The following is a 17,285-nucleotide window of genomic DNA, read 5'->3' as shown; positions in this document are numbered from 1 at the left end:
GTTCAATCCCTGGTCAGGGAAAATTCCCACATGCTGCATGGCATGGCCCAAAAAAAAAAAAAGGTACCACAAATTGGGGGAGGGGGTGGGATGGTGCTTAAAACAACACAAATTGATTCACAGTTCTGGAGGCCACAAGTCTGAGATCAAAGTGTCAGCAAGGTTAGTGCCTTCCGCAGTCTCTGAGGGAGGATCTGCGCCGCGCCTCTCCTGGCTGACGGTTGCCAGCAATCCTTGGTGCTCCTGGCTTGTGGCTGCATCGCTCCAGCCTCTGCCTTGGTTGTCGCATGGCCATCTTCCGTCTGGGTATCTCTGTGACCAAAATTTGCTCTTATAAGGACACCAGACGTTGGATTAGAGCCACCCTACATTAGTATGACCTCAACGTGATCACAACCGCCATCACCCTATTCCCAAATAAGGCTACGTTCACAAGTACAGGGCGTAGGGCTTTAACATACCGTTTGGAGGGGACACGATTCAACTCAGTTTACTCTTCTGGAGAGAGATGAGAGCAAGCCCTGCAGTGTGTGCAGGCTGGGACCCCTGCACAGTCTTGGAGACCGTTTTCTCACCCTCTTTATTACTGATGACGTTGTCCCTACGACGCCTAGAGGTCACGGTGCCTGCAAAAGTGTTCCATTGTCAGATCCCACCAGCTCACCATGCCCTCAAATTTAGGCCCTTTTAGAGTCATCTGGGCCCAGGACAAAGTCTCCTGAAGGGTCAAAAATACCTGGATACAAAATCACTCAACCAACAGACTTAATCTACCGGGCACCAAGGGGGGATGGGAGCTGGGGGCAAGGGGACTGAGGCCAGTGGGCAGCAGGGACAGCTTCCCTGAGGAAGGGCTGTTTCAGCAGAGCCCTGAAGGATTGTAGGATCTGGGAATCACACGTGGGGGAGGCCGGTAGAGAGCACGGCCGTTTCGGGGTACAGTGTCCGGGAGGTGAGTGGAGAGGTGGGGCTGGAGAGAGGACAGCTGAGGCCCTGCAGAGCCTGCTGGGCCAAGGGTGGATCTCATCATTGAGCAAACGTTTCATCAGCACCTGATAGACGCTCAGTGTAGGGTGAGGCGCTGGGTTTATGACAGCAAAACAAAGCCGCTCCCCAACCTCAGGGCACAGCAGCTTCTAGAAAGGGAGGTTCTCAAACTTGGCTGCATATTTGAATCACCTGGAGGAATTTTAAACCACGTGGATGTAGGGCCCCGGCCCAGTGATTTGGATTCAGGTGGGGCTAGACGCTGGGGTTTTTTCCAAACCCCCGCCCCCGCCCCCCCAGTGATGCCAGTGTGTGGCCAGAGCAGAGAGTCATGGGTGCATAATCACTGCTGAAATCATTTTAGGAGTCAGGAGATTTCAACTAGGCCTGAAGGAGGAGCTGGAGATGGCCAGGTGAGAGAGGTTGGGGAAAACACAGAGAAAGAACAACAGGTGCAAAGGCCTTAGGAGAACTAGCGGGGCAGAGGGCAGAGGGCAGGGGTCAGGGGGCAGGGCTGTGGCAACCACTGAAGGATCTTAAGCCAGCGTCGGCCTGCTCCGAGCTGAGTTTCAGAGAGCGGCAGCAGGACCGGGTAGGTTGCCGAGAGAGGAACCAAGACGAAGGCAGCGTGGACTCAGGTAAGACCTGGTCGGTTTTGTTTTTTGCTGCGTGAGGCGGAGAGTTGGAATCACCAGCTTTGGGTGGTCACTTGGGCAAGGGAGCCAGGCTTCTCATGGCCTTGCTGGGCAGGTCCACCCAGCCAACCCATCTCCGGAAAATGACTAACCTACGCCCAGAGGTGGAGAAAGCTATTCCCGTGGCATCTCACTTGCAGGCCCAGGATCCTCAGGGGGAGGAGGTGCAGCCCTGCTAACTGTGGCGTCCAGAGATCCGTGGTCAGCAGGGGGCCCTTGGTGAGGGGTGAATCGGGTTCGGTCAGTCCATCTGGCTGCTATCTGACCTTTGAGCCGCGGAGAAGTGGGATTTGGCAATACTCCTCCCCCTACAGCCCCTCTCCCCTCCCTAATCCCTGTGCCTAATGTGGTGTTTGGCCCCCAAGATGCAACAACTAGGTGGTTCGTGTCGCTGGCGTGTCTTCAGGGCTCACCGTGTGTGCGCCCTGCAGTGCTCTGAGTGCTTGGCGTGGGGCCGTGGGCTCTTTAGGAGCGAGAGCCCATAGGTGGGACTTGTGCGGCCTGTTTGCACTGCTGGGGGGGCAGGAGCAGAGGCCTAGGAAGGATGGTGGTTCCACCATGGGTCAGCCTGGTTGGCCAGGCTACACCTTAATGTGGGCTGAGGGGTCAGTGGTGCTCCAAGCCCGCTGGGGCAAGGTTGTGGGCTCTAGGGCCCAGGAAGCCCGGAGCCAGCTTCCAGCCAGTCCTTCTAGAACTCACCAGGTGGCTGAGTTGGGGCTGCAGGAAGTTCCCCTCATTCTCCTGCCATTCCTGGTTCGGCCCTGACTTTCTCTCCAAGCTCTGACTTTGCTACTGGGTTCTGATCTGGGCTCCGTGACACTGATGGGGCCTCTGGGTTTAAAAATAACAACAACAAAATTGCTGGAGCTCCTGAAAGGCCCAAACCCAGAGGGCAAAGGCGCTGAAGTTTGGGCCCACTTTCCAGATTCCGTTTGGTGTCACTAAGCCCAGGGGAGCCTGTGAGACCCTCATCCCCTGCGTTCTAGCCCAACTGGCCCCCTCTGTCTCCACGTGGCCTTCTCAGTTATCCAGTCCAGCAGGCAACCCCCAGACCAAAAGCTGGACTCTTCGGGTCTCCGGCAGCGTCAGGCCAGACCCTCAGTGCTTCGGCCTGCAATCGTGGTGGTGCTGGGGGGTGGGGGAGGGGATGCTGTAAACGTCAACTCTGGAGGCTGTCAAGGTAGGAAGGAGACTAGGAGAGGGTCTAGTCCAACCTGTCCCACTAGAGAGCCCTCAGATGTTTCCATTTTCTGAGGTGAAGGTGGGCACAAAGGAGCCCCATCTCACATCTCTCTGCATACCTCTACGTTTTGAGGTAGCTGGCCACACAGCAATAGGTGCATGAGATAGCAAGTCTTCAGCGGTGTCCGCCCTACCAGGCTTCTTTTCAGGAGATCCATCTTTCCCCAAAGAAATCCACCCAAACAGGACCCATCTTGGGGAATGACTTGGTCCATCAGTGCCAAGTAGATCTCTTACTGTCCGGGAGCCCCCGTGGAGACTCCTGACTGTCCATCACGGCAGGATCGTGTTCAGGGAAAGGAATGGTCCCAAGGGCTGTAGCTGCTTAGCACTGGTGCTCAATAAGGCTCCTGCCTTGTTTGGGGCCTTCTGAGGAGGCCTGAATTATACCCCAATAAAAATTAAAAAAAAAAAAAAAAGATTTACAATGTTGTGTACGTTTCAGGTGTACAGCAAAGTGAATCTGTTATACCTATATCTACTCTTTTTTTAGATTCTTTTCCCATATAGGCCATTACAGAGTATAGAGTAGAGTTCCCTGTGCTATACAGTAGGTCCTTACTAGTTATCTATAGATATTTTATATATAGGGGTATGTATGTGTCAATCCCAGTCGTCCAATTTATCCCTCCCCCACTTATTTAGCCTGTGATCCACCTGTGAGCCCTCCCCGACCCTTTAAATTACAGCCACCTGTAAGTATTTTGTTACCAGGGAAGGCTCTACCAACAGATGGAGGAGTTGGGAAAAGGTAAACGACTAAACACTGAGAAGGGGAAGAAAGAACCGTGTTAACCCCAATATGAAAAGCAGCCTTAATTTAAATGTCCACACATGTGGCCATACACTCTCCAAAAAGGTTTCAACCTGTGTTGACTTTTTTCTCCTACTAGCAGCAGCCTTAATTTAGAGCCTTCCTGCTGGCAAAGGGACTGTGAAACTTGAGGAAAGGGAAAGTGTCAGGTTGCTACCGCACGCACCTACGGAAAAAGGGTCAAGCGGCATTTCACACCCCTGCTCACTTCAGCAGTGAAGAATGAAGAAGGTGGTTCAATTTTTAATTAATGCAGGGCTGTGGCTAATAGCGAACAAACTCTCCCATTTTGTGGATGAGGAAATTGAGATTAAATAACCTCTGAGGGGCCACTGGGCATGGCTCCTGCCTCATTCATCCAGCATCACAAAAGTTTCGATTACTCCATGCAAATAACCCCAGCCCACAAACCTTGAACCAGAAAGTGTGTTCATTGTACGTAACCTCCTATATCTAGCAACTATTACTGCTAAGTAACAAACTACCCTCACAACCCTACCATGAGAACAATTTATTGATTTCCCCATTTTGTGGGTAGGCTGGCAGCTCCTCTGCAGGGTGTGCCTGGGTTTGCTCATCTAGCTGCCCCCAGCTGAGGGGTCAGCGGGGCTGGGAGGCCTGAGGTGGCCAAGCTGACGTGTCTGGTAGGTGGTGCTGGCTTTTGGCTGCGAGATGCCTCACAACCTCTCATCCTCCAAAAGCGGGACTGCCTTTCTTACACAGCGGTCTCAGGACAGGCTTCTGAGATAGCAAAGGCAGAAGCTACAAGGTCTCTTGAGACCTAAGCTTTAGAACTTATACACCATCACTTGGCCCACATTCTATTGGTCAAGGCAAGCCAGACAGGCAGCCCATACCCAAAGATGGGGAATAGACTCTACCTTTGGGTGCGAAAAGCAGCAAAGAATTTGTGACCGCTTTTAATCTACTGTATCTCTCTGTTTAAAGTTACCACCCTCCATCCTACCTGCAGAACTTCCCATCCTTCTCTGCTTTATTTCTCTCCCTAGTACTTATCACCATTTGATATACTATACGTTTTGCTTATTTAAGAATAGAAGCTCCATGAGGGCAGGGATCTGTGACGCTTAGTTTACTGCTATAGCCCCAGCACTGAGAAAAGATTCTGGCACCTAGTAGGTGCTCACTGAGGATTTGTTGAATGACTGGATGATCTTACCACTGCACTACATGGAAGTAGGTATGGCCTGATTGTCAGCCAGGAGCTTCTGGAACCAGCTCTCGCCTTTTGGTCAAGTTTCAAAGCATCTTTCCCAAGGCAAAAGCTCTATATTAAAAGTGGTACATGTGAGTTTAGGAAACGGAAGTTAGACCATGCTCTTAGGCTGCTCACTGCTGGAAGAAGGACAAAATCAGGCTCCTGGGCCAGGCCCACAGGGACCCCCACCAAGGAGCAGCCCCAGCGCAGCCCAGGGTTGGCTGCGACTCACAGCACGGGAGTCAGAGCAGAGGATTCAAGAATTACCTCTTTTTTTTTTTTTTTTTTTTAGTGTTTTTTAAAGGATTTAAAAAAATAAACTTTAGTTTTTTCGTGGAGCACAGGCTCCGGACGCACAGGCCCAGTGGCCACAGCCCACGGGTCCAGCCGCTCCGCGGCATGTGCGATCTTCCCGGACCGGGGCACGAACCCACGTCCCCCGCATCGGCAGGCAGACTCCCAACCACTGCGCCACGAGGGAAGCCCTAAACTTTATTTTTTTGAGCAGTTTTAGGTCCATAGCAAAACTGAGTGGAAAGCACGGTTACCATGTTACCCCTCCCACCCCCGACGCACAGCTTCTCCTGCTATCAACATCCTGTACCAGAGTTGTACGCCTGTTACAGTCCATGAAATGATCCACTTTTAAAGACGTGGGACGTGCTCATCTTACAATGGTGAGAAAAATGAGGACACCATGAAATATACGAACGTGAAAATATGAGTCTGACTCTCCTAACTGTATTATATATATACTCCATTTCATCAAATGCATCGATTTAAAAAACTTACGTGCCACTAAAAAAATTTGCCAATTGTAAAACTCCAACTATAACCAGTTGTCATATTGATTTCTAATTGTTAAAATGTGAAAAAAAAACCAACCCATGTATCTCAGAAAAAATGAATTAGTGTGTTTTATACATACAAGAATGCAGGCATTGTGCTTCTCTATGGTGGTAAGACTACGGGGTCCTTTGAATTCTCCTTTTTATGCTTTAAAAAACTTTCCTGTCTCCGACAAATAGTGCTGGGAAAGCAGCATATCCACATGAAAAATAATGAAGTTGGATGCTTACTTTTACACCACATACAAAAATTAAGTCAAAATGGACTAGAGACCTAAACGTAAGACCTGGGTTGATATAACTCTTAGAAGAAAAAAGAGGGGGAAGGCTTCAGGACATTCGATTTGGCAATGATTGATTGCTTGAAGAGGACACCAAAAAAAAAGCAATGAAGGCAAAAATAGACAAATGGAACTATATCAAACGGAAAACTTCTGCACAGTAAAGGACACAACAGAGTGAAAAATCCAACTAAGGAATGGGAGAAAATATTTGCAAACCATATATGCGATAAGAGGTTAACATCCAGGATACATAGAGAACTCCTAAAACTAAAATCCGAACAAACAAAAGCCCAATAACCTGATTTAAAAATTAGCAAAGAACTTAAATAGACATTTCTTCAAAGAAAAACAAATGGCCAACAAGCATAGGAAAATATGCTTAACATCACTGATCAGGGAAATACAAACCAAGCACAGGGAAATACAAACCAAGCACAATGAAATTACACAACCTCACGCCTATTAGGATGGCCACTATAAAAACAAAACAAGTATTGGCACTGATGTGGAGAAATCTGAACCCTTGTGCACAGACGGTGGGATTGTAAAATGGTGTAGCCACTATGGAAAACAGTTGGGAGGTACCTCAAAAAATTAAAAATGGAATTACCATGTGATCCAATATTCCCACTTCTGTGTATATATCCAAAAGAACTGAATACAGGATCATGAGATATTTGCACCCCCATGTTCATTGCAACATGATTCACAATAGCCAAGAGGTGGAAGTAAACTCAATGTCCAATGACAGATGAATGGATAAAGAAACATACAATGGAATACGGAGCCTTAAGAAAGGAAATCATGTCATATGTCGATGAACACGGATGAACCTTGACCTTATGCTCACTGAAATAAGGCAGTCACAAAAAGAAAGACACTTATATGAGGTACCCTGAGTAGTCAAATTCTTACAGCAGAACGGTGGTAGCCAGGGGCTGGGGGAGGAGGGAAAGGGGAGTTGCTGCTCAGTGGGTACAGAGTTTCCCTTTTGCAAGACGAAAAATTTGCAGAGATTGTTACACAGCCGTGGGCCTGTAGTTAACACTATTGTACATTTCAAAATGGTTGACAGTGATTTTTATAGCTTTCCTGACTTTCCCCAAATCTCCACCAACTATACTTTTAAAAAATTTCTACAAATAAGCAAGGATGACTTGGGCAGTGGAAGTGGCAGGGTCGGCAATGGAGGTCTGGTTTGTGTCCCCACCCTTGACGCCTGTGCACACGAGGGCTGGGGCCTGAGGGAGGCTGGCAGTTGGCCACCCCCTGCCCTGGGACTGGGACTCCCCTTCCCCACCCATCCCCACTCACCTCTCCTGGAACAGACGCTATGGCCACAGGCCAAACAAGGACAGAGGGACCTAGTTTCGTTTCCGTTGTAAAAAAACATTTCTTTTTAATTTATTTTGGCCCCCTCTCGCGGCCATGCGGGATCTTATGTCCCCGACCAGGGATCGAACCCGTGCCTAACTGCAGTGGAAGTGTGGAGTCCTAACCTCTGGACGGCCAGGGAATTCCCTTCCTTTCTTTTTAATTTAAAGAAAATACAAAACCTACAGTATCGGGCTTCCCTGGTGGCGCAGTGGTTGAGTCCCCCTGCCAGTGCAGGGGACACGGGTTCGTGCCCCGGTCTGGGAAGATCCCACATGCCGTGGAGCGGCTGGGCCCGTGAGCCATGGCCGCTGAGCCTGCGCGTCCGGAGCTTGTGCTCCGCAATGGGAGAGGCCACAGCAGTGACAGGCCCGTGTACCGCAAAAAACAAAAACAAAAACAAAAAAACCCTACAGTATCGTAATAAACACTCGTATCCCCAACTTCTCAGCTTTTTGCCTCTTTCACAGAATAGAAACAAAACATTACCAGTAAACTCCCCTTTGGTCCCTATCTCCAGTCTCCCCCTCTCTATTTTTCTAATGTTTTTACTTTTATCTACTTTGTGTGTCTTTCCCTTTGCTTTAGTAAATGGCACGTATTGTTCTACATCTTAAAATCACATGTGCTTTTGTGCTCCTTCTATGCTGATAATCATTCCTTTGAATCTAGATCATTCCTTCTAAGAGTGTCCTACTGTTCCGTGGTATGGCCAGACTAACAGACTCCTCCATTCAGGTCGCCTCCAGCTGGTCACTCTAGCACTGTCCCCAGAACATCCCTGGGGGCATCTCTTGTGCGCCCACACCTGACCCTCCTGGGCAAGGCCACAAACATGTTTACTCGGAGTCTCCAGGCCCGAGGCCCGTGCCAGAGGCTGAAGGGCAAGAGGGTAGCGAGAACAACCGAGGAAGGTTTTGCTTACACAGACGGCCGCCCCTGAGCGATCGGCCAGGCGCGCTCACTTCCCTTCGCCCCTGCAGCGTGGCGCCCATCTCTCCCGGCTCCCTGCATCTTTCGGGGCCAGTCCCGTTCCTGCCTGCACCGCCCTTCTTGGCCCCTCGGTTCCCCGTGGACTCGGCCCGAGCTCCAGCACGCTGCCCCAGTATCCTGCCGACCGGATGGAAATGACCCGGCCAAGGTCACACGGCGGCGCCCCGAGCCGGCGGAGACGCCAGCGCGGACGCTGTGCCCTGGCTCGCTCGCCGCCGCCGTCTCCGCTTCGGCTCCGTCACAGGCGTCGGTCGTGGTTTCTCCCCACCTGGATTCTCCGCCCGCCGCCGCTCCTTTCGACTGCCCCTCGGGCACCTCCGCAGGCGCCATGCCCCTGGGGGCGCTAGAGTTGGGGCGGGCCCGGGCCGGGCCGGCGGGTGCCGCGAGTTCGGATCCCGCCGCCGGCAGGACGCGGGCGCCTGGCCTTGACGCTGAGAGGGCCGCAGCAGCTCCGAGAGCTGGGTCCCGGACGGCGGGTGTGGAGGGCAGGGCGGCTGGGCCGGGGGCGGGGCCGGAGGCGAGGCGCCGCCCCTCCCGCGCCTGCGCCGCCTCCCCTCCACTGAGAGCTTCCACCGCTCCCTCGGCTGTCAGGCGCGGTGGCCAAGTGGTAAGGCGTCGGTCTCGTAAACCGAAGATCGCGGGTTCGAACCCCGTCCGTGCCTGGTTCCTGAAATTGGGGTCGATAGTGGGGGCTTCGGTGTTCCCATGTGTATCGCCTCTTTCCTCTAAGACGTGGTGTTTTTTTACTTTTCACATTGTGTTCAGGCGTCCTCCAGTCCCACCCTTCCCCGTCCACCCGCATTCCTCGGCGCTGCGGTCACCAACGCAGGCCGAGCCAGGGCACCAGGGCTCGCGGGCACCAGCTGTGTCGCGTTTCGCTGGCCGCCCTGCGTCTCCTCTCCCCGAACCTCCACTCACCCAGCCGCACTGGGCAGGGCGGGGCTGGCCTGGGATCCTTGTGTTACCTGTGGGGACACTAAGGCCCGCGCTAGGCATTGGTGTCGCCAGCGGCGGGTAAGGTGGAGGTAGAGGTCCAGTCTCACTGGTTTTGCGCGTCTCGAGGGTGGGAGAAATTTCCAGAAGGGGCGTTTGAGTTTCTGGAGCAGTGTTTTCTGGTTTTTGCCTGAAAGGTGAGTTCTCCTCGTGGTGCTCGCTGTCTGCCTTCTTGTCTAGGAAGCCAACCACATCGTTCAGCTGACGGGTGCCTTTTCCTTTCCCAGCCCTTGTGAACTGACACTTTAAGTCTGGCACCTGCCTGTGTGATCCTTTGAATCTGGCCCCTAGCCAGTTATGACACTCCCCAAGTCATTTCTAGGATAAATAGACCAATTTAATATGACATGATGTTTAGTGCCTCTCATTCCTGATATGCTCTGGTCTATCTGTCCCCTTCTTCAATTGTGACACTCAGGACTGAAGTGACACGTACTACTCCAGGTGTAGTCTCATTAATGTTACTTCACCTCCCTCATTCTGTATCTCATACTTCTGTTAACGTGACCCAAAAACACACCTTTCTGCAGGTCCCGCTGCACAGTTGACCACATGGAGCTTCAGGTGGATTGAATGTCAGCAGAGTCTCTTTGGGGCAGGATCATAGAAGACAGGATATGGGGCTCAGGAAGCAGGGAAATATATTGATCTTTTTCCCTAAGATTCCAATAAATGGAAGAGATACACTTAGCTTTTGAAGGGAATGCTGATCTAGGGTACCAGCGTCATCGTGGAATTGTTCCTAAATGCAAATCGATTTCCCAGACATTCAGATTCCAGACATTCAGGGATAGGAAGGGGAAAGGTCCTGAACTAGTGGGTATGGCCTTGAATCCTGTCCCTTAGTTTGGATTTCTGATGAGAAGGAACTCGGAGGCTGGACACTGGGTGTCCTGCAGTTGCTGGAGCAGAGAATTCCACCCCAACAGAGGGGGGTGGATGAGCCAAGCCAAAGTCAATAAAAGAGGGTCAAGGTACAGAAGAGCTCAACATACAGATGTTGGGGGAAACATGGGCCCCCAGAGGCAGGAGTCAAGTATGAATCCCAAGTCAAGGTTGGTGAGAGGAGATGGAAGTGCAGGTGTGTCAGATACAAGCACCAGGGTGAGCGTAGGAGCCGAGAGGCCTAGCAAGTTACCTTGTAGGTAACTTGTAGTTACCTTGTAGTTACATTGTAGGCCCACAGGTATCTATACTCACCTCTGTGAGACTGGAGGTAGGTCATTGGCTTGAAGGGGGAGGACAGAAGCAGAAGGAGACACCTGTGTTGAATTTATTGCATGACCCTTGTTAAATCACATACCCCGGATTTCAACTTCCTTAGTTGCAAAATTAGAGAGTTGAAAGAGATGTTTCCTAAATGCCTGTGGCTTGAAATTCAAAGCTTCTACCTCAGAGCTTGACCCTTGGAGAAGCGGTGTGTGTGTGGGGCTGCCTCTAGCTAGCGCCACGCCCAGTCTCTCTTGGGGCTGCCAAAGTAGTGAATCATAGCATCCCCTTTCACAGTGGGGCTTGGTCGTGGTGCCCTCACGGTGAGACTATATGGCCCTGGCTCCCCAATCCAGAGTTACAGCCCGTCCTCCCTGATGGGCAGGACCAGAGCTACGAAGCCCCTCCCCCTGTCAGTTTCCCCTTGCTCGGACCTCCCCACAGTGGCTCCCCCCAGAGTCTAGGACAAACACAGGGCCTCTGGGACTGCAGTTGGAGAGCCACGTATGCAGGCACAGTCATTTGTGGGCAGCTAAAAACCTCCAGGATATTTTTAAAAATACAAACTACTTTAGGTCAGGCCGCTTCTTTCCTGCGAGCAAATATTATTTGACTTAAAAGCAGAATTTGGCAAGTGTATATATTTTGCCTTGTGCCGTCAGTTTTAGTCCAATATTCCAGCCTGGAGATGTCTATTTTTAAATCTTTTATTGTACAATAAAACACAATTTCAGAAACCACGCAAATCAAGTGAATGTCTTAATGAGTTATAAGTAGAACACCACCCAGGTCAGAGAACTTTGCCAGACACCCAGAAACCTCTTTCATGTGCCCCCCCTTGCAATCACAACCCCCTACAGCCAGAGGCAACCATACCCCTTACTTTTATAGTAATCAATCACTTCCTTGCATTTTTTTTTTTTTTTTTTTTTTGTGGTACGTGGGCCACTCACTGTTGTGGCCTCTCCCGTTGCGGAGCACAGGCTCCAGACGCGCAGGCTCAGCGGCCAGGGCTCACGGGCCCAGCCGCTCTGCGGCATGTGGGATCTTCCCGGACCGGGTCACGAACCCATGTCCCCTGCATCGGCAGGCGGACTCTCAACCACTGCGCCACCAGGGAAGCCCTTTGCATTTTAATTTATCATCTTGTTGTACATCTTTATACCCTACAGTTTAACTTTGCCCATTTTAAAAACTGATATGTCTTTTAAGCTTTTTTTTTTTTTTTTTTCCAATCACTAGGATTCTCTTCCTTCCCTTTTATTTTCTTGCAGTGTGTCTGTCTGTTGAGGAACCTGGCCCATTTGACCTGGAGAGTTTCCCATAGTCTAGACTTTGCTGGCTGCAGACTCTTAGTGCAGTTCCACTTCTTCTGTCCTCGGTATTCCCTGCAAATTAGCAGCTGGATCCAGACGCTGGATCAGAGTCAGATTCCATCCCTTTGGTGAGACTCACGTATCACCTTCTCTGAGAAACCTCTGATTCCCCCAGGTAATGAGTCACAGCTTATTGTCTGGGACCCCTCTGTGTGTTTCACACCATAGCTGGGAGGCCCCTCAGGACTGGGACAGTGTCTTGCTTGTGTCTGTGTTTCCAGCATCTGGTACAGAGACAGAGCCCTCTTACAAGACAGGACCCTGCTTAAAGGGTTGCGGAGGTCTTCCCAGAGGAGGTGATGTCATACCTGGGCTCTGGAGGATGAACAGGAATTTACCAGAGCACCACAAACAATCTTGGCTACTTCTGCCCTCATTCAATCACCGTTGACACTCAAATATCATGATCTAGGTTGCAACTAAGCAGGCAGGGGTGCTTTTCTCCTCCCGAAGCCCCACCCCCACCCCCAGCGGCCAACCCCTCTGACCTTGCACATAAAATGAAATTTCAAATTAAGAAACAAATGCTGTCTGTCCATGCTTTTATAAGCAAACACTAAAGGTCCAACCCTATACTTTGCAACAAAAGTTGCCAGTTTGGAATCATGGTCTGATAGGAATGAAAGCAACCACCCAACCCTCTCATTGTACAGCCACAGAGACAGGCAAAGAGAAGGGAAGTGATTTGTTCAAGATCATCCAGGAAGCAGTACCTTTATGACATAGTTAAGCTCCTCTGCAGGATGAGCACAAATCTGCTTGGGAAAGTCATCTTTGATTATAACCTGACATGTACCCAGGAGATGGCCCATCTCTTTGCCAACCCATGGGGCAAGCAGGTACTTCTCTTGTCTAATATTCACCCCTGATCAACAGAAAAAGCACATAGTGAACAAAATCACTAGGCTTGACCCCAGTACTCAGGCTGTGGAGACAAGGGAGGGACACAGAAACTCCCTATCACCAGTTGGAATCCCCAGGAGACAGACTCCTAGATCTTCTGAACCAAGGGCTCTCCCATCTTCCAGGCACTTACCCTGCCCAGAGAAAGCCTTTCTGAGAACCCCGAGTGAGAGGGCTGGCACTCTGAGCCAGCAGGGAGACTGGAGTGTCCCTGCTGTGTCCTTACTTTGTGTCCTTACTTTCCAGGATTTTCCCACCACCTTCTCAGCCTCACTCCCTGGGTCACGTTCAGAGTGACCACCTGCCTCCTCCCCACCCCCCATCAGGCAGGAAAACTGCATCCAGCTCGAAGCGCTGCCTTGGCCTTGCGGAAATATCATTACACCTGGAAAGAATCGACTCCTTTCTGGGGACTTTACCCCCCTGCTGCTTCTTGCAGGCAAAGGTTGTGTCCTGTCTTCTCAAGAGAGGAGAAGCTGGGAGAAATCACAGAGAAAATCCCATCCCAGTTTTGCCAATGACAAACGGAGGCCCCAGGCAGAGAAAGCAGAGTTTGCACAAGAGTGAGGAGGTGAAATGGGCTCAGATGTTGACAGAATCGGTGATCCCAGTAGTGGCTTTTCTGCTGTAAAGATTTCATGCCAAAACCTGTCTTCCCCGTGAGCTCTGGGGCTCTCCTTCTGTCCAAGCCATCTGGGCCGAGAGAAACAAAAGCCATGTACATTGCCACCTGAGCAAAATCTGCTGAGAAGATCAGCCCCATGAATTCCATATTCACACACAAAATATTTTATTTGCAGTCCTTCTCTCCCTCTGGTCACCAGGATCCCCGTGTCTTCTGTCCGAGCTCTTTCTGACTGATGGCAGGAAGCTGTAAAGAACCCAGCACAACCGTGACTGTAGAAGGTGCACAATCGTGGCATCTGATAGTCTGGAGGGTCCGGAGGAGGCCGTTGAGGGCAAAGAGCTCGGTACAGAGTGACCTTGGGTAAATCATTTCATCTCCCCAAGCCCCGTTTCCGTATCAGTAAAATCGGGGTTCTCATTCCTGCCCTGCCATGTCACACCACTTAATGCCTTGCTAGAGAGATGGCACGTGTTCGTTATTAGCAGAGAATCAGGACTGTAACATGGGGTTGATATTAAGTACCTTGCACGGTTTGCGCATTGGAGGCCGCGGTGAATGTGGCCCTCCCACCTTGGGGGGGAACGTGGTCATCCTCTGAGAGGAAAAGGGTGAAATCAACAGGTGTTAGAGCGTGTCTGTGCCTCTGTGTGTGTGTCTCAGCCCTGGGTGGGTGGGGCCCTGGAGGGGGGAGGGTTGGGGGCAGCCAAACCCATCCAGTAATGGCAAAAACTGAGCTCTCAGGGCAGTGTATGCAGGACTGAAAGGCATTCAGCACGTACTGGCTGAGACTGCATTATGTGTACAGGGATACAGTAGTGTACAAATGAAACAAAAAGTCCTACCCCTGTGGAGCTTACATCCTGGGAGTCGGAGGCAAGGATCAGCAGCAGGGAGACAGGCCCTATATGCAAATGAGTAAAAGATGTGGCACATTAGAGGGGATGAGGGCTATGGAAGGAGAAAAATGCTGGGTTGGGGGTACGAAGTGATGGAAAAAGAGCCTGCAGTTTCAAATAGAGTAGCCAGGGAAGGCCTAGAGTGAGGGGAGCCAGAGAGAAAGGTCAGTGTCTCCCGATCTATGGGATTTTGTCCCCAAGGCAGGTGGATCCCTCCCAGCCACAGAGATGGATGTGTGCAGCAGGGAGGCCGGGACATTTAGATTGTCCTTGTCACACCACACACCCCACCCCCATCTCAGGGGCTCTGAGGTCAGCTTGTTAAGGAGCCTGCCTCCTGTAGGTCATTTGTGGGTGGGGGGAAACAGGGCAGGAGCCACAGGGCAGACTTGGAGGGATGGATACATCGTGGGAAGGGCAAACGTGGTGTGAATTACTCGGAGTGAGCTGGTGGGAAGTGCACTAGACCAGAGTGGAGAGGGGCTGCTCTCGGCCTGCACTTACTGGCCGAATGACCCTGGCAAGTAATTCCACGTGTAGAATGTAGGCAATAATAATACCTCTGACCTAGGGTCATTGTGAGAGTGTAAGGAGAAGCTCTTCGCACAGGGTCTTGGCACTGAAAAATTTCTCACTGACTGAGAGCTACCATCATCATCACATGTTAATATTCTCTAAGGCAGGGTTTTTCAAACTGCAGGAGGTAACCCATGAGTGGATCATGAAATAAATTTAATAGCTTGCAAGCAGCATTTTCTTTTCATGGAACAGAATAGGATTGCATCAAATATATTTGCGTGTATAAGAATTGTTTCATAAAACATTTTATATACATATATAGATAAATTTCCTACCATGGGGCATGACTGAATGTTTGAAAACCACCGTTCTAAGGCAGTGTTTCTCTAAAGATGATCCTAAAGAGTGTTTTTCTAATTAGTAATTCGCAGGCCACTGCCCTCACTTTTGCCATAGCAGAATACCACTTGTGCTATGATTTACTAAATACTGGTCTTTGAGTTAGCTCATTTTAACCTCATCGTAACCACAATATTCTTGAAATTTATTTTTGAAAATATATATGACATATTTTTAGCCTAAAACCATCTCACACATGCGCACCACGCTTTGGGAACACGAGTGGTAAGGAGCGTCTTTGTGAAAGCATTCTCTGAAAGCTGGGAGCTAACAGAACTGAGAGACAGAGGAGTCCCAACCCTTTCAGGGTCCCGTTCTGCCCCGGAGGCAGGCCCAGCCCCACTGCCCAGTTTTCTGAATTCTTGTGGTTGACCTTCCCACAGTGGCCACCTCAAGAAGCAAAGAACAGGCCCTGTCTGCTTGTGGACTGGCTCGGGACCTTTCCTGGGATGTAACCCCGGTGGAGGAGGCCAGAGCCCTGGTGTATCTCCCTTTTCTCTTGTGAGCTGTGTCCTGACGCTGCACCAAGTTTGCAGATTTCCTTTCTTGTCCAGCTTTGATTCCATTGATGGGATTAGGTGCCCCCTACGGCCATGTCCTTTGATGTGGTCAGGGGGTAGCAGGGAGATTTCAAGCTCAGGGAGCAAATCTTAATCTTCTGCGGGCTTCTCTGGGATCAGCGCTGGGGTAAACCCATTACATCCCTGCACTTTCATCCCCCCAGGACACCGGCTCCTCCAGGCTCCTCAAGTCTCAGAGATCCAAAGGGTTTGTCAGATTTAGAGACAGTAATAAAAGGGGAAGAGAAAGCAGAGCATGAACCCCAGACCCCTGCCAGCACCGGCAGCATCACCAGCAATGTCAGGGCATCTTCCTCTTTCTTCCTTTCTAATCCTGGGCTCCCACAAAATGGGGATTACAGAGGCTTGGGGCCAGAGGCCCGCCCTGCCCCCGGCACTGGGCACCACTGCAGTGCCTGGCTGCCATCTGCCCTCCATCCCTCCCAGAGCTGCTCTCCTGGGAGCACCTGGTCCTGCACATCTGTCTGCCCTGCCGTCGTCATGTGGGGTGTGGGGCCAGCTGGCAAACTGAACAGATAAACCACTCAGCCCTCACCACAGTGAAGTCTTAAGGCACGATTTGGATCGGTGAGGCCAGGAAACAGAAGAGAGGAACATAGCCAATATCTATGTGTGGCCACAAGCAGGTATGTCTCATTATTTAAATTAAACCTGACTCCAAGGCTCCATCCGAAGAGAGGCAGGGCAACTCCATCTCAGTCATTATTTGCGTTTACCCATCCCTCCCTCTGCCATGGTCCCTGGAGTCCTGGCCATCTTGAGGATGGGGATCCTGGCTTATGGACGCTCCAGACTGGTCTCAAGATGAGGCATGTGGTTACTCCCCCCCGTCCCGGCGTCTCCAGAGAGAGAGAGAGAGTGAGGCACTAGGTCCCCACCAGAAGGGATTCCACCGAACTCGGATCCCTCTCCAACCTTGCGAAAGCTCTCCCTCGGCCTCGAAGCTTTTCTGTACCATCCTTCCTCCCTCCAGTCCCCCTAAAGGAACTCGGGTTTTCAGAAAGCACAACCAGGAAGAGAGAAGTGGGTAAGCAGACAACTGGAAGGGGGAGAGGAAAACACAAAATTAACATTTCAAAAATTGTGCTGCACGGCCCTCCGCCTGGCGCCTTACATTTATTTTCTCGTTGGTTTGCCAACGAGAAGGGCCTGGCCAGCCCCAGGTTCCAGGTGGGGAGGTTGAGGCCGGCCGCAGGAGCGCTTCGCCGGGCCGGCGACGCGGCCTCGGAGCAGAGCGGCCGGCAGGGGGCTCTCGGCGCCGGCCTTCGCGGGAGGAAGCGCTGGCTGCGGCTCCGACCGGTCAGAGGAGGAAAAGGGAAAATTAC

At 51.1% G+C, this 17,285-nt stretch overlaps 1 non-coding gene across 1 annotated transcript; it reads left to right on the top strand.

The window, feature by feature from the left end:
* Window positions 1-9,046: 9,046 nt before the first annotated feature.
* TRNAT-CGU (transfer RNA threonine (anticodon CGU)) lies at window positions 9,047-9,118 on the top strand. The gene has a single exon. It is a non-coding gene; the product is annotated as a tRNA-Thr (tRNA).
* Window positions 9,119-17,285: the final 8,167 nt, after the last annotated feature.

Source organism: Orcinus orca, chromosome 19, assembly GCF_937001465.1.
Source record: "Orcinus orca chromosome 19, mOrcOrc1.1, whole genome shotgun sequence".
In the NCBI taxonomy this organism is placed as follows: Eukaryota; Metazoa; Chordata; class Mammalia; order Artiodactyla; family Delphinidae; genus Orcinus; species Orcinus orca.
This window is presented reverse-complemented; position numbering and strand designations above follow the sequence as displayed.